This window comes from Cupressus sempervirens, chromosome 3 (genome assembly GCF_028749045.1).
Source record: "Cupressus sempervirens isolate cs-2001-9-10 chromosome 3, ASM2874904v1, whole genome shotgun sequence".
Classification (NCBI taxonomy): Eukaryota; Viridiplantae; Streptophyta; class Pinopsida; order Cupressales; family Cupressaceae; genus Cupressus; species Cupressus sempervirens.
This window is the reverse complement of record NC_143120.1, coordinates 981,924,079-981,951,212: the sequence shown is the minus strand read 5'-3', so window position 1 is coordinate 981,951,212 and position 27,134 is coordinate 981,924,079. Positions and strand designations below refer to the sequence as shown.

The 27,134-nt window shown below is 32.9% G+C and overlaps 2 pseudogenes; one reads left to right on the top strand and one right to left on the bottom strand.

Annotated features, from left to right (window-relative positions):
* Window positions 1-1,180: 1,180 nt before the first annotated feature.
* On the bottom strand, window positions 1,181-1,776 carry LOC149570041 (oleosin pseudogene; annotated as a pseudogene).
* A 2,755-nt stretch (window positions 1,777-4,531) lies between these two features.
* Window positions 4,532-27,134, top strand: LOC149570040 (uncharacterized; annotated as a pseudogene).

The following is a 27,134-nucleotide window of genomic DNA, read 5'->3' as shown; positions in this document are numbered from 1 at the left end:
AGGTTGAGTAATTCACACTTTGGCCCATTCCAATATGTGAATATGCCCACTTCTTTTCATTCTTGCTAGCAAGCTTCCTTATGTGGTTGTTGATAATGATAGTATTGTCAATGGGGGAGGGGGAGAGATAGGGGAGGGCCTAGACTTATGGTTAATATGATCCAATGGAGAGGCAACGCAGAATCTAAGATGGGGTAGGAAATAAGAGTTAGGTGAGGCATAAGGGGATGAAAAGGAAAAGGGCTCAGGGCTCCTTGGTTGGGCCTTGATGGTCTGATCTGCAGCACTATTCGGGAAGAACCCCATTTTCTACAAAAATAGAACATTCGTGTTAAAGCCTAAATACTTAGTGAGGTTGAAAAACCTAATTTGGCTATCTAGGGTAGCCACAGAGAAGATGATAGGGTGATAACTGCGAGCACCCGATGGAAGGGAGGGCCAAAAAGAATTGAGTCTGAGATGTCTGATTGCGAGCCTTTATGCAATGATTGCTATAGTCCAAAAATAGAGATTCTTCAGAATCCAACGGTACACGTGTGGCGTACTGACAATTAGAATCGGAAGCCAATTTTAGTCGGTTACATGCAGCATAGCCAATTAGAATCTTTTACATGCAGCATAGCCAATTTTAGTTATGTTTTTCACCATTTTAGTTAGAGAGATGAGCAGGGAAGTAAAGATGAGCATCAGAGGTCAGTTATGAATTGGGGAGAAAATAAAATAGGAGGAGATTATGCTTTTGGGGGATATCAGTGACTGGACAAACAATTGGAGCAGGTTCTCTCTTTGTCTTTTGAGTACTCAAAATTGAGTTGTTTTGATGTATGGAAGCTTGAATTAAGTAGTTGTCGTCGCATTCTAAATTGGAAGTTTGGCGTATGTGGTAGTTTTTTTTTTTTCGATACAACTGCAACTTGTTTGTTTAATTGTTATAACTATTGTTTGTTCATTAGTTCTCTGGTTTTAGCTCATTTGTGCTTCATCATAGGCTTTAAGTCTTGTTTCTTGAATACTAATTTTGATCTATCTATTCTGTAGCTATTTTAAGCAGCTTTTCTATTTCTATTGTAGTTTAAAACCAATCACAAAGAAACAACATGAAATTATATAAACACTAAATAACTGCTTGATATTTGGAAATGCTCATTTAGATCCACAACCTCCCTCATGCATGTCTCTTTTAAGCTCCAGGAGCAGCATCTGTGAGCTTCCCATGCAAATACCCACCGCATTCCCAAGCACAGCATCTGTATCAACAACCCTCTTGCATGCATAGTCTATCTGATCTGAACCAACAGGCTTCCTGCCATTTACATAGTTATACAACCATGAAACACCCAAAAACACTACCACCCCAAAAACCCCAACAGAAAAAAGCCCTGCAACTGCAACAAACAGCAGGGCTCCAATGGGTATCAATAAAGGGCTTAAAAGTATCAAAACAGGAGCCAAAACAGCCAAAACTATTGCAGTTAGCCCCGTCATTAACAGCAGAATAGCCCCCAATATGACCAGGCCGGCTGGAGACAAAATTTGCTGGGAATTTGGTACGTACTGAAGGATTTTATTCCTCATCCTCTCATATCTTTCACCCATCTTTTTGAGCTATACAACTCTTCTTCTTTTTTAGCAGATCTGGGCTTCTTCGATCTTTTGTTGTAATTGTATAGTGAATTCTTAGGTTATATAGTTAGATGCGGAATTTGAGGCATGAATGGAGAAGAATTTTATGTTAAGTAACTTGGTGCATACAATATGGTGCATTTGTGAGGGGAAAGGATTCATTCCCGTTGGGTACGGGGTGTAATTTGTATTTAGAAACAACACTAATATCTAGAAAGGGGACAAAGCGTTGTCTAATTTGTATCATTGGCACCGTGCATGGATGAATGCTGCCACCATTGTCGGATGGTATTTAAATTACAGTGGTATTTTCGATACAACTGCAACTTGTTTGTTTAATTTTTATAACTATTGGGTAAAGTAGACTTGTGAGCCGTAACAGGGCTACATTAGGTATAACAGGTATGATTGATCTTACATTGCAACGTGACTCGTATGACATTACACTCGAACACAATGAGAAGTCGTTGAGTCGGATCAAGTTTAAAGAAGCATTATCTGCATCCACATGCGACATTTATTAGTTGATAGGCATATTTGGGGGAATAGTGCGTTGCATATCTTTCTAGGGAATGAGCTCCCTCCAATAATGCTTTACAAACACCACAAGGTTTGATAATGTGATCGAGGCTAAGGACAAATGACTTGGCTTCTTGAGAGCTACATGATCAGATAAACTTTTATACAAGGTTCCCAATATTAACCAAAAAAAAAAAAAAAAAAGAGGAGCTATCTTCCTTATAAATTTATATCATTGACTAAATTTCAAAGAAAGAAAAATATAATGATTTTTTTTTGAAATTTTCACCATTTGATCTTTGTATATTTTGTAATTGAAAACAACAATTTTTTTGAGAAAATTTTGTTGTGTTTTCAATGACTCTGAAAACGAATCACGTTTGACTTTTTTTTTGGTCTTTGGTGCATTTTGTCTCGAGATTAGCCGGTGCCAAAAAAACTACGTGAGAAGACATATTGATTATGTTATATAGACATTAATTATATATATTTTTAATGATGATTTATTTTTTACTATACGAGTCATGAATAGTACTCTTTGGAGGTATAGCATAAAATTCTAGAAGAAGATAGATCAAGATTGACTTATCAAAGTTTCTTTTAGAGTCACTTTGCATTAAATTGTAAGTTCAATTATTCTAAATGTAATTAACTCGCTTGAAAGGAAAAAAAATGTACTTTGAACAAAGTACTTCAAATGTCAATTTGGATTAAATGAAAATATTTTGCACAACTCATTAATTAATGCTTAGATTTATTCTTTTAAAAGTTAACTTGTTATTTGTAGATTAGATTGTATATAAATTTGGTATCATCAACATTTCAAATCACATCATCTAGATGGAAGGAGGCGTTGAAACTCTCTCTCATCCTAACAAAAGAGTGTGATTATCTCCTTAAAGAAATATTGTAATTAATTTATCTAATCACATTTTATAATCCATCATCATGTTGACAGAGAGTTGTAATATCCCCTTTCACTGTGCTAACAAATCATTATATACAGGAAGATACCCAGTAGTTGTTATAGCTGACTTCGCACCCTCAATCGAGGAACCCAAACAATGTCAAAATTTCTATTAAAAAAATCTATTGTTCTCACACACAACTTAACTGCTTAAATCTAAGGTTTTAGCTTCTCGTCAATAACGATGCACTCGATAGGAGGCATTATACACAAAAGGGGCAAAAAGTGGTCTAATAAAAGTGTTCACCAATACTTGACCTCCCATTTCACTAATCATCATTCATTCAATCACTAAGAGTGGTTCACATAACTGTCTAGTAGTGCTTCATAAATCTCCACTGGTGGCTCACAACTCTCCAGTAGTGATTCATCAATCACCAATAGTGGTGCACAAATGAGCCAATCATGGAACAAGAAAGGCATAAAAAGCCAAAAAACAACCAACTACAAGGATATAAATGATCCACTACTGGTATACTCAACAATTGAAACCAAGTGAACAACTACTAGACTCCAATTGACTAAGAAAGTTGTAACATGTAATTGAATGAACCATGATTAGACCCGGAACTTTTATCATAATGAGAAATGACAAAAGAAGAGAATTGTGATTTCTCATTTTATCACAATGACTAATCAGAAAATAAGAAAATTGTAATGTCTCCTTTTTGTGCAAATTCGATCGAAAGCACTTGATAATAGAAAAACTAATACACAATCTAATTCACAAATAAAACTAGAATTTTGGATCGATACTATCTTATTGATTTCTATTATACATCATCATAATTTGACTTGAAGATTAAAAACAAATCAGGTATTCTGCAGCAGGAATAAAACTTCAAGTTGATCAAATAACCAGCTTGTTAGATAAACCATCCTTTTTATTTATTGCATTAGGGAAAAAAAATGGACAGATCTATATATTTTTGCATCTTAATTATATGAAATTTTTATTATAAATAAAATGCTTCTTAGCAGTAGCAGAGTTTTAACCATGCTATCCACAAGATCTCAGCATTTTCAGTTCCAATTTATTTGCAGTTTCAATCATATGTTTTCAATCAGTATCCAATTTTTAACAAGTTAAACCTATCATTTTCTTTAAAATCTATAACTTACTTTTCCTAATTAGCAATTATATTTTATTCTTAACATATCATTATATTAAATTGAATGTTTTATTGAAACATTTGGTAATTATTTATTGAAATAATTGATAATTATTTTTTAATATATGATTGAATATTTTGTTAATATATTTAATTTTCTTTGTATTTTTAAATATTATTTTTCATCTTACTAATGAGTTTTTATTGTTTTAAATGAATAATGCAGATAAATATAAGTTTGGTTTTACTTTTATATAGGTACTCTCCCTTTCCTCTCAAATAAATCTTATTATTATATATATTACATGTGATGGGAAGAGTTAAGCTTCAGATCAAGAAAATAGAAAGCAATACAAACAGACAAGTTACCTATTCCAAGAGGCGAAATGGACTTACGAAGAAGGCCTATGAACTCTCTATTCTATGTGATATTGATATTGCACTTATTATGTTTTCGCCTTCTGGAAAACTCAGTCATTATTCTGGAAAGAAAAGGTAAGCTCTATTAGAACCACTGAATAACTTGTGTTTTTAATGTCTACGTTGCTTCTATAGATAGTTTTATTTACTAAAGAGATTTATTTCATATGTTGTATATTTAAGGAACACTTCAAATATGGTGAATATACTTTGGATTATGTATAGTATTTCATATGAAATAAATGCCTAGTATTAGGGGAATTCTCAATTAAAGTTCATTCTATTTTATTTTATACTACAATATTAAATTTTCATTTTCTTTTTAGATTGACAGAAGATGTTATAGTTCGTTATGTTGATCTACTAGAATATGAGAGAGGAAGGTATGGACTTTTTGCAATATCTTAAAAAGATAAAAATGAAATTCATAATATTTACTTTTACATTTCAATTTTTTTTTTTACATATAATACGCTCACTTCAATTCCAATATTCTTGTATCAAATTACTCATTTAATAAGATAGATCTTTTACAAAGAATAAATATAAAATTTCATTAATCTTAGTTATAAGTTGTCTATGAACAAGATTGCTCCATTATTGCACTTATATGAAAGTTTGATTAGACAATTTGTATACAAATGTATTGCAATTCACAGCAATATTATACCCACTTTCTTTTAGCTTTTTCACCTACATACCTCTAATAAGATTAAGTTTTGAATAAAATTATGTTCATGTTTAGTTTGGTTTTATAACTAATTTTTTTTCATATTTGTTCTCTATTTGGTATAAATTCTTTGAAATACGACAAATATACAGGCTTCAAAATCAAGAAGTAAGTCTCAATCTACAATGTTTAGTTTAATTTTTCTTCTTTCTGGTGTAATTTATTTTTGTGAATAATTTATTAATGTAGAAACCAAATCTTAGAATTAGACATAAATAAATGTTATTTTATGATATGTCTTAGCAGCTTTTAAATGAAATATTGAAGAAATTGAAGAGCGACAATGATCATGTCAATCATTTATCAAGGTCTTTTTTAAATTTATCTATTATTTTTGTACATGTAGTAAAACCCTTTTTACTAAGTAATATCTTACTAATGAGTGTTTCTACATTCTATCCATGACTATGCATTATCATCAACAGCTCAGGAAACATTCCAAATGTTGAGGTATGCTTGATTTCACCATGATAAAGAACAATGATTTCTATTTTTTTAAGTTATGATCCAATTTTGATGTATAATTATTATGATAAATTTATAGGAGATTCAAAGAGAAATTAATACATGTAAATTGCAACTACTGAATGCAGAATCAACACTAAGGTAGAGTCTCTTACTTAATCTGAAGTAATATTTTTTCCATTAAATTATACTACATTGTAATTTAGTAAATTGATCTTAAAAACATCTAAACATGTGAAATTACTGATATGAAAAATATCCATTAACATTTTTCATTGATTTCACTGTTCATATCAATGCTACCTATACTTTTATTCAATTTCCAATCAAATTATCCCTCCCTTTCTATGAACTCCTTCGCTCTGTAACCCTCCCCTTCACTAAAATTACAAAAATAAAAATTGAAAATCATACTCTTACTTTCTATATAAATCAAATGCCCAGGCAGTATTTGTGGGATCTTAAAGAACTATTTTTGATTTTGTAAAGAACATAAATATGAAAAAATTATATAAATATATTGAAGTTTCATATAATATTTCATTTTTTTGTTTTAAATTTGCAGGTGTTTGAAAGCAGATCCTAATATGATAACTTCAGTACAGGATGCAGAGTATTATGAGAGAGTTTTGGAAGAATCCTTAATTAAAGTTCAACTTAAAAGGGTAAAGAACTCCACTTCTATTTCATTAAATGTCTTTTTGTAAACATATCTTACAAATTTTAATATTAAAAAACCAGTATAACAATTAGTTTTGATAATTATATCATTTTCAAATTCTAAGAAAATTATAATTTTCTTCAAAACAATTTTGAAATATATTACAGAATTTTCTTGAACAATCTGGCATAGTCTCGTATGGCCAAGCTAACATCCATGGTCAATCAAATATGCAGGTATGTTCTATTTGTGAGAAATCAAAATTTTGTTGTTTTTAAATAATATTTTCCATAGATCAGTGAAGATAAATTTTCATATAGAGATAACTTATTGAATGCCAAAACTTTTCTCTCCATTTTTTTCTCAAAATGTACATGGCCAATCAAAATATACAGATATGTTTCATTTGAGCAATGCCCAAAAATTTTCTTTTGTCATATCTAATGAATGGAATAGACTAGCTAAACTTTAAAAATGTTTCATACTAATGTGCATTAGAAATAGATACATTAAACGATGATAAACTATTTTGTTAACTATACATTTTAATTTTAATTATATTGATATTTGCAGCCACAAAATAATTCAAGTGAGAGTCAAATGTTAAGCCAGATATCACAAAGAGACCAAAACTCTGTAGATCTTGCCAATACTGATGGCATCTTTAGCATCAGGTATGTCTTTAAAACTTGTATTATTCATGGCAGTGATAAATGTTTACAAATATTTTGACATTGAATAAGTGTTTGGCTTCTTGAAATGAAGGGACAGTGGGGGAGAATGCATGGCTACAACAATTTATCCATCCTTTCAACAAGGCAATGGAAGTATGCAACTTGGAAATCATGCAAGTGAATCCAATATATCACATTTGAGTTATTATAATCTCCCTGTTGAAGACAACAATAGTGATGAGCATGTTGAGCATGATATGGTGGGCAGTGATTATGGCTCTACAATAATATTCCCATCCCAATGGCAATCAACATATGGTGGACTTGATGACACCTTCATCAATGATGTAATGTATTGATATGCATGATTATAATGTTTTTGCTGACACTTTTGAAAACTATATTAGATTTATTTTTCCAGAAAGGATCTTAAAAATATTTCAAACAACTGTAATTAGTTTCAAACATATATTTTTCATTGCAATTTTTTGTTTCAATTATTAGTTCATGTGCCAATTTTTACATTTTGACATTTCAAACTATCAATGAAATTGCAATATTAAACTCTATTACACAAAGTTACAATAGTTAATACTTATTTCTTATAATTTAGAAAAGCAACTTTTTCTGATTTTTGATTCCTTGCAACAGACGAAAAAAAAAAATTTGTTTGAAAAAATACCAATTTTTTAAACAACATTTGAAGCCTCTGAGTTTCCTATTCTTCTTGACATGCAGATTCACCAAAGCAAACTAAATCCATATGTATATCCATTAATGATGCAGTTTGGTGGTCTATTTTTTATATTATTCTTTAAAGTTGTTTATGCTGTTATTTTTCTTCCATTAATTTCAGAGTAGGGCTAATTTGTTTACACCTAGAGAATCCAAAATGTTCATTTTAAATTTACTGTTCCATTGCAGTTAGGGTTTCTTAAAACTGAGATACTGCAAATGTTAATTCTGATGTCTAAAACAAAGCACTCTGCCTAACATATGTGAAGGAAGTAATTCCATATTATTTTTTCTAATACTTCTTCTACTAATATTTGTAACGCTAGAATTTGCCTACACTTCATCATTATATTGTCACTTTCATTTTCTATATATTTTTATTTCAATGGGTGTCTGTGGAATACTACAATACTATCCCACACATTGCATTTATCTGGTAGCATTTCAACTCTTCCTAAAATAATTAAGGAGGCTCCTTACCAGTCTACAAATAAATAGAATCAGATAGTGTTCAATGAACCCATGTTGAAAGTAGCTGTAAAGTTGAAGCAAAAGACTTGGGACCTTCAACTCTCGCAAACAAGGAGAAACACTCTATTCTCAGATTTGAAAGACGTGCAACTCCAAGCCAAGCCTATACTATCAAATTCAGGATTTGATGTCCCAATTTTCTTTCTCTTATGCATTCTATTTGTTCTTAGATTCCTTTCATGAACTATATAACTCAATGAAATTGGAAGAACTTAATTCTGCAATACATGATCATGAAAGCTACATAATGAAACATTCTTTCGTTCTTTCACTACTACTACAAAATATAAGGAGATGGATTCACACAATATTTTCAACCAATGATATCAACAATGGAATCTTTTATTTAAACTTTAAGATTCATACCATGCAAGAAGAATTACATATGGAGTGGAAATCTCATCACTCAACTCATACAATACATTGATTTGACCCTAAGTTCTTGGGAATCATAGGTGTCTCCTACCATTAATGCAAATCTGGGAAAGTATGTGGATAAGGGTAAGGACATAAGAATTCTCCATTTTTGCAACTTTCGGAAAATGCGTATTTTGGAGGGTCCCTAAAGTTGCTTGGGCCTTCTAGTGGTACTTAAATCCCACTAAATTAAGCTCCTATGATTACTATTTGGCTTCTTAAAGTGAATTAAATTTTCTAATTCAAATTCTTCTTTTGTGGGACTTCACATGATACCTCTAAACAAATGTGATTAACTTAAGCTCCTAATTAAGTTTAGTTTTAGTGTAAGGGTCTCATTGCCAAACCCTGATTGACATGTCATTCACACATATACATGGCATGTTTCAATTGACACCAAAAAATTATATTACACCTTACAATTGACATGTGACTAATTACATAGTGAATTAACCTAATACATACATTCAAATTATGATTACAAATTAAATTATGTAACAATGAGGTTTAAATCTCGTCAATGGGTTCAACCTTAGTTTCACAATTTGTACATAGGTTTAGTTTTTGGTTCTCCGATCAATACCATGGTTTATTCCCTATTAATTCCCTACACACTCAATTTGAATATTAGTAGTTTGAGAAAATCACACACACACACACACACACACACACACACACACACACACACACACACACACACACAAAACTTGCATAGTCAAATTTAACTCAAAACATTCCTAAATTTCATTTCAATAACTTTACCATTTTCTACACATTGATTAGATATAACAGATTTGCATAATCAAAACACTACGACATCTTCATCAATTCAATTTAAATTACCAAAATAAACCATCATAATGCATGCACGTATATAAAATATCATCAAGCATCATAAGTAAAATATGTTGAAGTAATCATCATATGACATCTATAATATAGATCAATGTCTAGCCAGTTGAACAATGTCTCAAAATCTTGAGCCAAAATGCATCAAAAATAATTGTGTCAACTGAGCTATGATGGTTTGAGGTAAGGCCTCATAGGATTAAAATGGATTTCCTTGAAGATCAAGTTCTTGATGATCACAATAAGATCTAATGGTTACTTTTAAACTGGAATGGTCACTTATTTTTTCTTCCAATGTAACAAATTTCAAATTCCCTCCTTGTAAAAGTGACTTATGTCACTTATTGTAATTAAAGTCAACTTTAGGTCTTAATCATTGTAAAAGTTAGGTAAATCCTAACTTATTTTCAAAAGGGACGTTATTCCAAGTTATTCCAAGTAGGCACTTAGGTAGTTATTCCATGAAGATGTCTCAAATAACGCCTAGCTAGTTAGTCTAAGTGATTGCTTGAGTAGTCTTCCTAGGTACTTACTCTGAGTAGTTATCCTAAGTAGGTATGATAAGTGGTTACAAGTTGGTTATCAAGAAAATCTTATAAAAGACAAGGATTTGGTAATGAAAAGGGGGGAAGAGCTTTTGCAAAGGAAGAACTTTGCAAAAATATTTAGAGAAACTTTCAATAAATAATGATTTCATATTATGTAAAGGTTTTTGGGTTGATACTTTCTCGAAAATAGTAAAGAATGCATTTGTTCGTGTGTACAAATGTCTCTCTAATTTATGCTTGCTAATTTATCATATGTTAAATTAGTAGCTCCTTTATGAATTTGTATGGATTATGTACAATCCATGCAAAGAAAAATGTTCATCTCTTGGTATCTTAATGTGAATGCACTAGTATAGTTTATCTTTTCATATGTTAGGGTCTACTACTATCCACTCTTTTTCATTGTTGCATTTTATGCTCAAAACCCCTTTACAAATTGCTGTCTTTTAGGAATCTCATTTGGTGTTTGTATGTATATTCTTTGAGTTTTTGTTGTTCATCTTATTTAGATTCATGTTCTATCCCTTTATACTTTCAAGTGAAAAGTACACCAAAATAAAAATACACCCATCATATGAGGGAGATGCCCCTCTCAAATGCAGAGGAAGATTGCAATTTGATAGTGAATAGCTGCAATCTCTCCAACTATTGGCATAATTGTTACTGTTCATAGAGCAAATAGGGTCAATTTTGAAGATAAACTCATAACCAAAACAAACCAAAAAGATCTCCTTTGCCTAGACCTTTTGAGCTCTAATACCAGATGATGTAGCCAAAATTCTTCAAATAATTAACTAAAATATAAGAGAGAAAGAATACAAAAATAAATTTCAGAATTACCTCTAGTGAAAAGGAAGAATCATAGCCTACTTAGTCACAACCCTAATCAACCCCATAAATCCATCGAGACATCTTAGCAGGAGAACCCTATCATTGACTATCCTCGTACCCCTCAACTTTTTTATTATGTTATTCCTTGTGTCAATTCAAAAGCAATTTGTGCTTCTCTTGATGAATTGTAAGCTACATTCAACAAACATATAGAGGACCCTCCTCCAAAGAGGGACCTCTCCCAAATCGTTTCCCTACTTGTTCCTAATGAGACTAATTTAGGATTCATCCAACATATGCCTAAGCTCAACACAAAACCCAAAACACCCAAAAAAACATTCTAGAGAAAATTAAGAAAATCTTAAGCCACAAGTTCATGAACCAATCTATGATTCCTCTAGTGTTGCCTCCCATTGATTTTCTTGCTTCTCTCTCTTAGTCAACCTCTTTGAAAGCAAGAAAATCAGGGGGAGGGAACATAAAGCCAACTAAGATCCCAAGCAAGAAACTCCTTAAATGCTCCACAATCTTCCAAGCTCCTATGGATATTGAAAATTATATGTTTCCCAATTATTGCCAAATTCATATCGTGGAATGTCAAAGTACTTGAGTCTCCTAGCCGAAAGTATGTTATGAAGAGGTTTTTGAGAAACCATAATGGTGTTGATTTTCTCTTCTTGCAAAAAATCAAAGCAATTGATTTTCAACTTCATATATCTCTCAAATGTATTTTGAAGGATGCAAAGTCTTCTTCACAAACCATTAAAAAGGCAAGGGAGGGGTTGTTGAGATAATGGGTGTTGCACACATTGCATAGTATTGTTATATTTTATTATGTAAAGTTGCACCTAGGACTACCTAGATGGTCATGCAACATGTAAAGATTTCCATGGGATATACTTGATGATGTAATTATTTAACATTGAGGAAAAGAATTAAATGTCCAATATTAAATGTGGGATCAATAGGTTAGACAACACATAGTTTATGTAATACTACTTGGTGGCTTTGTGGGACTTTCTACTATATAAGAAGCCACAAAGGTAGTTGTAGAGACAAGACAAAAAGGCAAAAGGCAAAAAGGAAAGTCAAGCAAGACAGGGCTTGACAGGTTAGCCAAGGGAGCATTTGTGAAGGTTGGAAGCATGGCATTAGATGTGTGAATTCATGATTGTTCACATGGATTGTTTGGTTGTGGCTATGGCTTTGAAGGCTTCCATGGTTGTATTGCAATGGTGATAAACGCTTTTGGAGGCTAGGTTTTTTCCCTCAATGAGGGTTTCCCAAGTTATATCTTGTGTCACATTTTTTGTGGGTATGTTTTCTAGTCTCTTTCACGTGGATTTTAATTACATATTTATTTCAAACCTATTATGTGTTATTTGAAAGAAATTATATTTTTGGTTGCAAGTTACCTTGCAAGGACTACCATTCTAATTGGTCACAGGTGGCACAAATGCATCTATTATTAGGGCTCCCCTCCTTGCAACATAATTTTGTGAGTTATCTTTAACGTAGATGGTAAAGACAAAAGAGTTTGATTTTCCTGTCCTCCCAAGGACCATAATGATAGAAGCACCCTTTGGAATTGGATGTGCCAAGTAAAAGACATTCCTTGGGAGTTTATTGGGGATTCCAGTATCGTATAAAGTCAACAAGAGAAGTTAGGATGTTCCAAATTAGATTTGAAACAGGAAGAAAAGTTTTTTTGGACTAAGATGGGTGGTAAGTATAATCTCTTTGACCCTTTGACCGATAACAAGAATGGACATAAAGGCATTTAGCACATGTGCTCTAGATTCCAAAAGGGTGGGAGGAGGATATATTGTAGACTAGATAGATTCTATGCATGTAGGAATACTTTCAGCTTTAGAAAGAATGAAGAAGGTGATTGTGTACAAGTCTTCCCTTACACTCTCTTGAAGAAGGTGATTGTGTACAAGTCTTCCCTTACACTCTCTTTGATCACCATCACATAGTAGCATCAATCTTTTTGTTTAATCAGAACCAAGTCATCCCTCACAAATCTGGTGGTTTTTCCCTTAATACTTCTCTCCTTAAAGATGAAGATACTAGGACTATTGTCTTGGTAATCAGATGGTATAACCATAATATTGTCAAACACGAGTGATATCCAGAGATGGGAGACTGTGACTGAAAGCTAGAAAAGGCTCTTCTAAACTATGGGGAAGAAGAAAGCTAAAGACTCTAGATTCAAAGAATGTACCATTCACAAATCTCTAATTGAAGCTTAAAAATTTACTTAGTTTAGGCAAAACCACATAACCATGATACTCTAGACACTCTGACCATTGCCATAGATTCATTAAGAAAGATAACACATTCTAAGATTTAGGGAGCTAAAACGAGGACTAGAATTAATTTATTAGAACATGCTAATAAGGGGACAAGATAATATTTCTAGCTATTGAATTTGAAAGAAGCCACAGACAAAATAGACCATATTTGTGAGGATGGTAAGGATATCTATTATCAAGGAGATATTCTTAAAGCTTTTGCCAACTATTACTCTAACCTTTTCACCTTAGAAGAGGTGGATGATTCTATGAATAGCAAGTGGGACAGAATCAAAAGTCTTATCCTGATGCGGAGTGCACAAAAAAAGGGTAAATAAAGCCTAGTCAAATATATTCAAACATTGCATAATTACCAAGACAATATGACTATGCCTGATGGCCAGCGAAAACAACAATTTCCAAACATATCATATTTCATTAATTCAACTTGCCGTTACATCTTGGCTATCCTCTATTGAGACACCATCCACTATCCTCTTCTATTCTACCATTACTCATGTCTCCCCTTGTCCCTTATTGGATTTCCTTACATTATTTATAGCTTTGCAAAAACTGAATAACTAACTCCACTAATTACTAACTTCCCACAACTGGAAACATTCCTGTTCTAAACACATTAACTAAACTATAAATTTATCATGGTTTATTCAAACCTTTCTAAATATCAATGATACTTAGACCACTTAGACTTATATTCAAATTTTCATAAAATCAATTTATTGTGCACTCCATAGTTCTTAACTTTGATCTTGGTGCTCCTGCACCATACTCCCCGACTTTGAAATTGTTCCAAGTCCTCTTGGAAAGCTCTATCAAAAAACCTTTATCAAATGTAGTTCCATGTCTTCTCATATCTTTGACACATTTGTACTAAGCTCCTTGATGCTCCATCCTTGCTTGTTTTCGTGAATATCTTGTGACTATACTTTCTTCCTTGCCATGCTTCTCCATGCTTAATTCTTGCTTTCCACACTAATTATCCATGTTTTCATACACCTTTTGGAAGTGTGTGCCCTGTACTATCCTTCTACACCTTCATTTCTTCTTCTTGTACTTTGGAGTTAGTGACCAAATTAGTATAAAGAAAAGGACATAACATAGCCCTGCCATTATTGGGCTTTGACACAACCTTGTCAACTTTATCATGCCATAAATTTGTACCACGGTTGGATATACCTTCAACACAAACAAACTTAGTACCAAAAAACATAGTAATATCTTCATACTAGTACAGGCTGCCCCTATACACATGCTTGGACTGATTTCCTCATGACTCCTCATCCTTATGCTCTTCTCATATTCAAATACTTCATGTTTATACACCTCTGCCCATGTCAGTAACTTATCATCATCATTTAGCCATGCTCATTGTCCGTTCACCTTCCTCTTGGTGACTACCTTACCATTCTCCCCAAACTTTAATGGACATAGAATTGTACCAACTAGTATCATTTTTCAGCATCAAACTTTACTTCTTCCTCTTTGTCTTCCTCATAAATTGTATTCTTTACTACTATCTTGCATCTTAGAACCTCTTTATTATGAGATTCACTCCTCTCCATGTAACCTATCTACTGCAATCTTTCTTCTTGTCCCTTAGATGGACCACATACTTTTGTATCAGCATTCTTGATGTCTTCATGCTCCAAAGTACCATCACTCTTCCTTAGCATTTTCTCTTCACCTTCATGTTCCTTAAACCTTAGGAACTCTCTTCTTCCCATCAACCATGTCCTTGACATTCCCCATGTAGCCTTATCATCTTGCAGTGAACTCATCACAAACTTCTTTCCATCATTGTTAACAACATATTCATTTTTCCAACCAAAATGTATGGCTTTGACATCAACTTGCCATGTCCTACCCAAAATCATATGACAATCATCCAAAGGTACAATTTCACATAATATTTTATCAACATATGGACCAATACTGAAAGAAATATATGAGCTTGTTCTTTGACATCAATCCACTGATCATTATTCATTCCATACATTCTATAAGGTGTACTATGTGCTATCTTCTCAATATTCAACTTAGAAATCATATCACCTGAAGCAAGATTAGTGAGAGTACCACTAGAAACAACAACTTACTCCTCCATTTGCATTGTGTCTTGAATATGGATGACATCTGAATGTACCTTGTACCATCACTATCTGCCATGATGACCTGCTACCAACCTTCTTCAAATAGAATCCTCAGAAAACACCTTCAACCAAGATCTATTTGACTTGGAATCACCACTTGGAACACTCTTGGAGGATGATTCAACTCAAAGCATCAACAAAGGACTCCTGGTCTTCAAAATCTCAGATCTTCACCCCAAACCAGATCTTTTATTGTGCTCTTATACCAATCTGATGCAGAGCATCATACAAATCAACCAATTAGTGGGATACATTCTAATCCCTTTCAAATATATTAAATAAACTCCATAATTAGAGGCATCTTACAAGGTAAAACAAAACATTTTCCAACATAAAAATATCAACGTTTCTCCATTCACATATCTTGATTTCTATATCTGATTCCATATTTCATAACTTCAATTATAATTATCTTCTTGAAAAAAAAAAATTAGTATAGTTGTTCCAAATTAGAAATAATAAAACATATCCAAAGATGAGCCAAAATTAATAAATCTATTGAATTTTATAGTCTGTATACTTAGACCCATTTTCTCTGTCATAAACTAGAAATAAAACTAGTAACCCTTCCTAGGGAATCAAATAACTTTCTCAAGATGATTCCAAATTACATAAAATAAATTTCCACTCAACCTTATATGAGTCTAGTTTCAGAATATATAAGCCATTAATTCTTACAATGCATAAATCATTCTACAAGGACCAATTGTGTCTTGTAACTTCAGTGGAGATTTGTAAAAACCAGTCTTCATCAAAATGAACATAACTTACACAAATTTGAATGAAAATAACTCAAACCAATTTTAAATCAACCTTGATTCACATATATTTCCAATGAATATAAATAAACTTTAATATTCATTCAAATGTGATCATTCCAAACATTTCAATTTGACTATAGTTGGGCATCCTCAAATCTGCAATTTACAAGCTTTTCTAAAACCTGCATAACTTCTTCATTTCTAAATGAAATAAATGAAAACTAAAGCAAAAAGAAATTTTATTCACTTCTCTATCCCAATATACAATATTTTCATGGTTTTCATTCTTTAAATGGCCGTACAAGACCTAGAACCAACACTAAAATTGAAAAACCAATCAAAATAACAACACAAGATATTACCAATTGTGTTTCAAAATGTATCTCTTCCTTTCATTTATTCTTTGGTTCAACCATACATATATTTTTACATATTTTTTGGTTGGTTATAACTTCCAAACCACCCTTTAAACCAACTCATTACATTCTTTTAATGCTTTTGCATTTTTGACAACATTTTATGCACTTTATGCATTTTTACATATCAACTTTCATACAAACCCAACCTAGACCAACATTATGACTCAAATGACTTTAGATGGATTTCAATAGATCCATTCACCTATGAATTAAATATTTTGACATTATTTTTCATATTAAGACCTCCTCTTTACAGCTTTGACAACTTATTACAAATGGCTTCTCTAGCCTGTATATCTTGACTCAAAAGACTCAAATATATAATAAATGGATCACATTATTTCAACATATGACTTAATGACTATAAACCAATTTTTTCTCTTGAAATTTAGGTGCCTCTGCACCATACTCCCAACCTTGAAAAGTTTCTAGGTCCCTTGAAAACATGGAATCAATAACCTGCAAGAAAAAAAATATTAGATCAAAATTCGCATCTTCACCTTCATTTGCCTTTTCTTCTTCATGCCTTTATCACCATCATCATTTCTCTTAAGGACATAGGACTATCCCTTAAATCATCTTTTCAAATACTCCTATCACTGGAGTGTTAATGGCTACAACTCCATGGTTCCTTATTAGTCAGAGATCCACCTTTATCATTGCTGCTTCAAACTCACCACAAACAACTCTCCCCTATGCCTCACCTAGGATTCCTCCTCTTTGCCTCTCTCCCTAGTTTCTTGGAAATCAAGTAGATCAATCCTTGGCCCTTGACCATTCATCTTACCCAATAGTAGATCCTGGAAGATGCTTCTCTCTTTAGATTGCACTATCTACCCAACTTGATCTCCATTGGAGAATGGTTATGATAGACCTTCTCTTGTCTACCCATCATTCCAACCTTCATATGCAGCAAGATGGATAAGCACCTACAACCAAAAGAATCATAAAACAAATACCAAATCTCCAAGGTCCTAGCTTGGATTGCCTCTATCGGCGCTCTATCCACACACTCAAGATCTTCAAGCTCTGATACCAATCTAATGCGGAGTGTATAGTAGAAGGGTAAATAAAGCCCAGTCAAATATATTCAAACACTGCATAATTACCAAGACAATATGGCTGTGCCTAACAGCCAGTAGGAACATCAATTCCCAAACATATCATATTTCATTAATTCAACTTTTTGTTACATCTTGGCTCTCCTCTATTGAGACACCAACCACAATCCTCTTATGTTCTACCATTACTCCTATCTCCCCTTGTCCCTTATCAGATTGCCTTACATTATTTATAGCTTTGCAAAACCAAATAACTAACTCCACTAATTACTAAGTTCCCACAGCCGAAAACATTCCTGTTCTAAACACATTAACTAAACTATAAAGTTATCATGGTTTATTCAAACCTTTCTAAATATTGATGATACTTAGACCACTTAGACTTACATTCAAATTTTCATAACATCAATTTCTTGTGCACTCCATAGTTCTTGACTTTGATCTTGGTGCTCCTGCACTATATCCCTAAGAAAATTAATGAAGAAGAAAAATATATGCTTGAACAACTAATATTGAAAGAGGAAATTATTAATGCAATCATGAAGATGAGTGATGAGAAGTTACCCAGGCTTGATGGGTTTCTAATTGGTTTCTACAAGACTAATATTGAGTGGATTTGGCAAGATCTATTGATACTTTATGAGGAAGTCATAGATAATGGATCCCTAGGCTTTGCAATTAACTTGAAACTTATCCAAATAATTTCAAAAGATGGTGATAAAGCCTTAATCAAGAATTGGAGGCATGTTATCCTTCTTAATGTTTCATAAGATTCTATCAAAAGCTCTCTCTCCAAGACTGGAAAACATCATTCCCAAGGAAATCAACTGCACACAAACTATCTTTATTAAAGGGAGACACATTTTAGATAATTTAATTACTTGTTGGGAGGCCATGGAATGGGATAGAAGTTGGGGACAACACGTATGTATGTTTCTAGTAGATTATAAAAAAGAATATGACAAAATTGAATGGAAATACATCATGATTATGTTAGTAGGGCTTGGCTTTCCTGATTTTTTAACAAAATGGTTATGTTTCTCATAATCAATGCTATAACCCCAATGAAGATAAATGGTACTAGATCCAACTCCTTTGGCCTCTCTAGATTTATCAGACAAGGGTGCCCATTAGCCTCGTTATTGTCTATTAAAGTAACAAATTACCTATTATATATATTGAGACATAATTCTTTATATCAAAGGGATTGTGCTTCACAACCAAGAGGATCTAACTAATATCAAATTTGCAAATGATAAAACATTTCTTATATGGTTATCAAAAGAAAAAAAATATTGAAAATCTTGTTGCCAAGATACATACCTTTTGTGCCACTTCTGGTAGTAAAGTCTCATTAACCAAGTCTATCATGTTAGTTTAGGAGGGTAGTCCCCAAATTTGGTACGAAAAATTGGGTATTTCTTGGGAAGCCCTAAGTACTAGGTAAGATACCTTAATATCTCATTCTTGGTTCATCCTAATCAATGTAGGAATTGGTCAAGACAAAGATTGATAAGAAACAGTACTAATGGAACAATGGGTACTTATGTTTAGTGGGGAGATTGTAGGTATGCCAAAAAGTCTTATCATACTATATATTATTCTTTTGCTTGGCTATTTAACCAAGCCCATATTAACTATGTTCAAAAAGCTATAAGAAATTTTTTGTGGTCTAATGGAAAATGAAAGAAGAGGTATGGTGTTAGAAGGGACGAGCGTGTTAGAAGAAAAGAGTTGGGGTGTCTTAAGCAAAAAGACCTTAGATGGCAAGGCATTGCCCTTGCCATCAAATGGGTTGCTAAGGCCACCCAAGGAAAAGAACCATGTATAATTCTAATCAAGAATAACATATCAAGGGGTGCTTCTGTTGATGCTAAATCTTGGAATGGTTTACACATTTCAAGCTATTTGGAAGCGGTGGGAGAAAGTAAGACATCTAATATTTGGGAATGATTTGGTTTATCATCTTCACAAAATCTATGGGGAAAAATCTATTTGGTGATCTTAAATGAAATGATAAGCCCTTTGTCCTTCTTCAAGATTGTCCTACAAAGAGATGGTCCATAAATGTTATTAATAAGTTCAATGATATTATATCTAAAGGTAATCTTATTAGTTGGCAGGAAGTGATTTCAATGTATAATGTACCTCTCTCACACAAAAGGATCGTTTCCATCCTAAAAGAGGTATGTGGTACTCTCAATCTCCTGAGGTTGATGATAAGCTCTCCCTACTAAGATGGCCATATGGGTCTCCCTTGTGCTCCACCAAGGCCAAAAATGTATATAACCTTCTCTTGGATTCCTCTATCATTCTTGAACATTGTAATTCCAAATGGTCTTGTTACCTTGACCATCAAAATTGGATTAGAATCCTTGGTAACCTCTGACACTTACCCATCAAGCCCAAAAATCAATGTTTAATGTGGCATATGCTCTTGCATAAGCTTCCCTTCTTTAATTTGATGGTGATACATGTATGTTCATATAGTGATTTTAGTTATTTCATGATGTTAGTTAGAGGAATGATTTATATGCATTTTTACAGATACTTGCCCCATATTTGCACGTGTATGATGTACTTTTATCTTTTACTTTATGTGTGAAATTTCTGATGTGGTTGAGGGAGGGAGTCATAGTCACCTGCTAGTCAGGATCTACACAATGCACCACTTCCTACCATTGTCTGTTTAGTTTAGACTATATGTGTATGTACATGCTCAAAGTTTATATAGATTGCAAGCACCGAGTAAAAGAGGGGAGATAATTAGTCCAAATCATAACCCTAAGCCAATTGTTCTAGAAAGTAGGATAAGTATCTGACTTGTTTACCTTTTGGAATTCGTTTAGTGACATGAATTCATGATTTTGACCCTAGAGTTTGATTATGTTCTTTGACAGGAAAGCATACTGTATTGCAGTATCTTAATCGTAAAAGAGGGGAGATAATTAGTCCAAATCGTAACCCTAAGCCAATTGTTCTAGAAAGTAGGATAAGTATTTGAGTTGGTTACCTTTTGGAATTCGTTTAGTGACATGAATCCATGATTTTGACCCTAGAGTTTGATTATGTTCTTTGTCTTCAGTTGAGTTGTCATATTTAGTCTTGTGAGTTTGTTGTGATTTTCAGTTATAATCAAATCAAATTAAAAGATAATTTAATAGAAATTTTATAAAGAAAAATCAATATTTAATTATACTTAATTAATTGAGAAATTAATTAAATTAAAGAATTAAATTTAAAGATATAATTAAAGTTCTAATTTTGGCATAAGCATATTTATTTAATTTAATAACAATAAATTTAGGAGTTTCATTTTTATAATAAATTCTAAATATTATTATTAGTTAGGTTAATAAATATTTTATTAAAAACATCTTGTGAATTAATAAAAAAATGAAAAAATTTTATTTAATAAAGATATTTTAATTAATTTGTAAAAATTTTGCACATGAAAATTAAAATATAATAAAATAATTAAGGAAAAGGGTTTCACGTGATTGCAAAATTGAAGCCCTGATTTGGGGGAAAACTCTTTATTTGCAAATTAGAGTTCATTTCTTAATACTAAGATTTGGAGGAGCCAATTTTTGAGAAGAAGGTTTTCGGAAGAAGGGGAAATTGCTTGTGAGCTTCGTGCATTCATTATTTTAGCATCAAATTCAAGTAGGATCTTGTGGGTTTTGCAAAATAGTTTCCATTCTTTGATTTCTCTATCTTCTTCGTGTTTGTTGTGGGTCTGTTTTCAAAATTTTAAATTGAGTTGAAACCCTTGTTGCAAATTTCATTATTCTTCATTTTGGAATCATCTATATATGAATTGAGAATTAGAAACCCTCGTTTTGTAAATTTTTAGAGAATTGCATTTTGAAATGAGTAGGGTTTTGAAAAGAAATCAAGAATGTTATATATAGATTTGATTGATAACTCGTTTCTCTCCTATCAGACCTATATGGGGAAATCTTTATACATACATACATACATACATACATACATACATACATACATACATACATACATACATACATACATACATACATACATACATACATACATACATACATACATACATACATACATACATATATATATATATATATATATATATAGATATAGATAGATATATATATATATATATATCACAGTAATTATTAATTACTGCGATAATTATAAATTTATATAATATAAATAGAAATCGTATTGATTAAGTAGGCCTGGTTTTTTATTTGTTTTTTTTAAATAAAAAACAAAAAAACAAAATTTTAATAACTTGGTAGGACGCGGACCACTACCCCCACCTCCCCTCCCCTTTCTCTCCCCACAACGGTTGTTGTAAGGACTGCACGCAACAATCTTGTTGTGGTAGCAGTATATACTGCTAACGCAGTACCCTATTGTTGTGATAGTGTTGCCATTAAGGTCGGCAAGCCATAAGCATTCATTTTTTAAAATAAAATAATTTAAGTGTTTTATATTTATTAAATTTTATAATTTAATAAATGTTTTAATATTTTTTAAATGGTTATTAATTAATTTAATTAATGTAGTTTTAATTATTATTTATTAAATTGTAAATATTATTATTTATTATTTATTATGTTATTATTAGATTAATAATTATTTATTAATAATTTAATATAAGTTTTTTTTTTTATCGGTAAATGACTGAAGCCTTTGATTAACTTTAAATAAAATGATACAACTTAGGTTTCTCTATTCAAACAAGTAATAGTAGGAAGGAACGGAGAAGAAAACCTCTAGTCTCACCTGAGACCTTAGTCCTTTATTATTACACTATAAAAGGGGCATACCCCAATTTCACATATGAGTATTTATTACAAAGAAAGTCGACAGTAATCCTTATCTGAATATGAGCACTCTAGAGTGATCTAAATCAACCATATGTAATTTGCTCCAAATGAACCAACTAACCAGAGCTTAAGATGCTTAGTAGGCATCCCTTCTTTGTTGTTTTGTCCGTAGCTCACAAATCTATTAAACAGAAATCCACTTAACAAGAAGTCATTAATAGTGTCAGTAAGTGATACAGATGAATAACCTGATAAGCAATTTACAGTCTTTGTCGGTCTTGCTCAAAAAATTTGAGTGATATTACTAGCCCTACTTGTTCCTACTTATTCTTAGAAAACAAGTATTGAAGCCAAATCTATCTTGAAAAAATCAAGGAATAATACCACATGCTTAGAACAATGTAATTATCCTGGTCATCATTAAATATTAATCAATTATTTAACTTAATTTCTTAACTTATGAAAGGATTAAATTTGGAGACTAGATTATAAGATTATTTGAGGTCTATTTAATTTAATTCCTGGATGGGTTTAGTGGCTATAACTAGATTCAGATAGCACCTGAGGATCAGGACAAGACTACATTCACATGCCCGTGGGGAACATTTGCTTATTCTGTCCTACCATTTGGTTTGTTCAATGCACCTGCAACCTTCCAAAGAGTTGTTATTAGTATTTTCTCTAATATATCTGTAAACTATTTAGAGGTATACATGGATGACTTCACTACATATGGGCAGACCTTTGAGGAAGCCAAAGAAAATTTGGATCAAGTCCTACAAAGATGTAAAGACTATAACTTGTCTTAAATAGTGAAAAGTGTTTCATAATGATGCAAGGAGTGTTGTTGGGGCACTTTATTTCTCCCAAAGGGATTGAAGTGGATCCAAAAAAGATAGAAGTTATCCATACATTGTCTATACCAACCAAACTAAAGGAAGTCAGGAGTTTTCTATGGCATGCAGGGTATTATTGGCACTTTATTAAAGACTTCAATCAAATTGTAGCCCCTCTATACAAGTTGCTCTAAAAATATGTTGAGTTTGTATGGGATTCTGATTGTACAAAGGCTTTCTTGCAATTTAAAGAATTCCTTTCGATGGCACCAGTCCTCCAAGGACTAAATTGGGAGTTACCTTTCCACATACATATTGATGCCTCAGATCATGCCATTGGAGCAATGCTTGGTCAAAAGCTAGATTCAATAGAACATGCAATATATTACATTAGTAAAAATCTTCAAGGAGCCCAATATAACTATACTATAATAGAGAAAGAGCTACGTGTTGTAATTTATGTTCTAAATAAGTTCAGACATTATATTATAGGATATCAAATTTTTTACACACAGACCACTCTACTATCAAATATATGATGAATAAACTAGCAATCTCTGGATGATTGGCTCGATGGTTGTTATTGATGCAAGAATTTCACATAACCATTATATACAAACTAGGTAAGGCAAATCTTGTAGCTGATTTCCTTCCTCACCTTCAGACACTTGAGGATCCTACAGTAATAGAAGATAGTTTTCCTAATGAGCATTTCTTCCTTCTATCAGCACAAAATCCTTGGTATGCTGACATTACCAACTATCTAACCACTAGAAGAACACCCCCATACTTCTCTGCAAAAGAAAAATGGTTGTTGGCAGAAAAGAGGTTTAACTTCTCATGGATCTCAAGGTTCATGTTTTATACTAAGCTAAATCAGGTGACACGTCAGCATCTCAAAGAAGATGAAACTTATGATGTTCTTCCTGCCTGTCATGATGAGCCTTGTGCTGGTCACTTTGCTAATAAAAGGACTACATTAAAGATTCTGAATACAGGTTATTATTGGCCCACACTTCACAAAGGTGTAGTTCAATATACAAAAAGATGTGACAAATGCCAGAGAATGGGTCAACCAATGAAGACCGATGAAATGCCCCTACAGCCACAGATAGTAGTAGCACCATTTGATAAATGGGGAATTGACTTTGTTGGTCCTATTGAATTACCATTAGAAGGAAACAGTTACATCTTGGTATGGACTAATTATGTTACTAAATGGGTAGAAGCAAAGCCTATGAAGCACCCTCGTGATAACAATGTTGCAAGGTTCAGGTACGAGTGTATATTTATTAGATATGGTGCTCCAAGAGAATTGTAGTCAGATCAAGGGCCTCATTTTTCATCCAATCTAGTAGTTGCACTTATGGAGGAGTACCAAATCTGATATGGTAAATCTTCCCCATACCATCCACAAGCCAATGGACAAGTTGAAGTGACAAACAGGGAGTTGGAAAATATACTCACTAAAATAGTGTCCTTACATAAGAAGGATTGGGCAGCTCAACTTCCTGAAGCTTTATGGGCATATCAAACAGCATGGAAATCCACCACTGGGTTTACCCCTTTTGAGCTCCTCTATGGAAAAATAGCTATCATGCCCATCTAGTTTGACCACAAGACTCTATGGACAGCCTTAGAACTTGATATCACTCTTCCTACAGCAAAACAGGACCTCATATTGCATCTTAATGAGTTAGATGAATGGCGCAAGTCAGCTCTTCATAACACAAAATTGATACAAAGATAGAGGAAACAATGGCATGATAAATTTATTAAAGATAGAGAATTCTCAGTTGGTGATTGGGCACTCCTATATGATTCATGCTATTAGCACCATCAAGAAATTTTTTAGGCCAGATCGCTTAGACCATATGAAATTGTTGCAATTTTTAATAATGGAGCAATTCAACTATCTACAATTGATCCAATCAAATTCAAACTCTTTGTTAATTGACATCATTTGAAGCTATATCATAAACCAGCCACCCAGGAGGAATTTCTTCAACAATTCCAAAACAGCAAAAACATTTCTCCCTGCAGCCTCTACATCTGAGTCTTCCACTCGGATGCCTGCAGCCCCTTGAATTTATTTCAAGGTCTTCATAATAAAAATGTCGCATTTATGTGGAATTCATTTCTTTTCCATTTCATTCCATCTCATCTTCTTGTCTTCCCATTGTCACTCCATTCCATCATCGTTCTATGGTACAATATTCTTCCAAGCATGCTTCCTATCACACTCTAGGTTGGTGACACTTAACTTCTCTCCATTCATTCATTTTATTATTTATTTAGAAAGGCATAATTATTTTGATTTTTGGAACTTGCAATCTTTAAGGGTTGGTGGGACCCAGTCCATGATAGATTGAGGGGGGGGAAATCGAAGTCATAAAAAATCATAAACAAAAATCAAGTGACCTAAAATCATAAATGAAAATCTGAGAAAATCTTATGTTGGCACAAAGAATGTACGAGGTAAGATCATCTGAGGGATGAGTTAGCATCACTTTGTACTTCCTTTGTATGTGTGAAGTAATTAAGCAAGTGCAGTCATTATTTTATGATTTCATCAGTGCATAACTTATTAACACCCCCATTATGTTAATGCCATCATGTAGTACTGAAGAAAAGTGTGTTTTAAAAACTATTGTTTCATTTTCAAACACCATTGTAACCATTGTTGAAATCCTCTAGCAATCTCCACCCCACTTTTCAATCATTTTCAATCCCTTTCAATTGTTTTTAAAATGGGTGGAGAGCCTCAATGGCATGAACTAGCAGATCATAGAGTTTTGTTGGTGGATCCCACAACATGCAATTTATTTCAACAATGAGACTAGTTGGTGTATTGTCTCAGTTTGAAGCAATTTGACCAGGAAATTGCGCTTCAGCAACAGATTGAGGAATGGGTATGCTACTATGAAAGGAATTCATATAGAATTCACAGAAGAAGTGGTTGCAGAAGTCACTGGGTTAGCCACAAATGGGGAGCGATGGATAGAAAACATGGATGTGCGGGCAGCAAAAGAGCAATTCTCAATGCATAGAGATCCTCAGCTAGAGGAAAATAAAAAGCAAGGTACCTTGCGGTTGTCTCTTCCTCTGCAATTTATCTGGCTTGCTGAATTTATTATAAGATATTTTACTTGTGAAGGAAGATACTCTTATCTACATGTTGTGCATTTTAAAATTTTAAGTGGGTTACGACATAGTGATCACCCTGTGAATCTTCCAAGATTTCTCTATAATATTATTAAAAGAAAAGCTTCTTATGTCCAGCAAGGGAAAGTCTAGTCAGTGTCCCACCATTATTTAATTAGGACCATAGTTGAAAGGGAATTGACTAGGTGAAACTTAGGAACATGGGAGGATTTCATTAAATTAAAACATGTGGAACTTCAAAGTAGTGGGCCTAGAGGGCAAGGAATGGAGACACAGGAGAAGACTATTGTAGGAATTAGGAATGTAGTGTATAAAATGACTCCAAAAGCTTTGGCTTCTGCATCCCCACCAAAAGTTGTGAAAAGGAAAGTTTCTCCCGTGGATGCCTCTACCTCCAAAAAGAGGAAAGCTCGTGCAACTATTGCAGAGGAAAGTTTGGAGGAGGCATCTCTGCCATCACATGAAATTGCACTTAATTCTGAAAAAGGGAAAGTTGTTGATAAGGGTAAGAAACCAGTTTCTACTCCATGA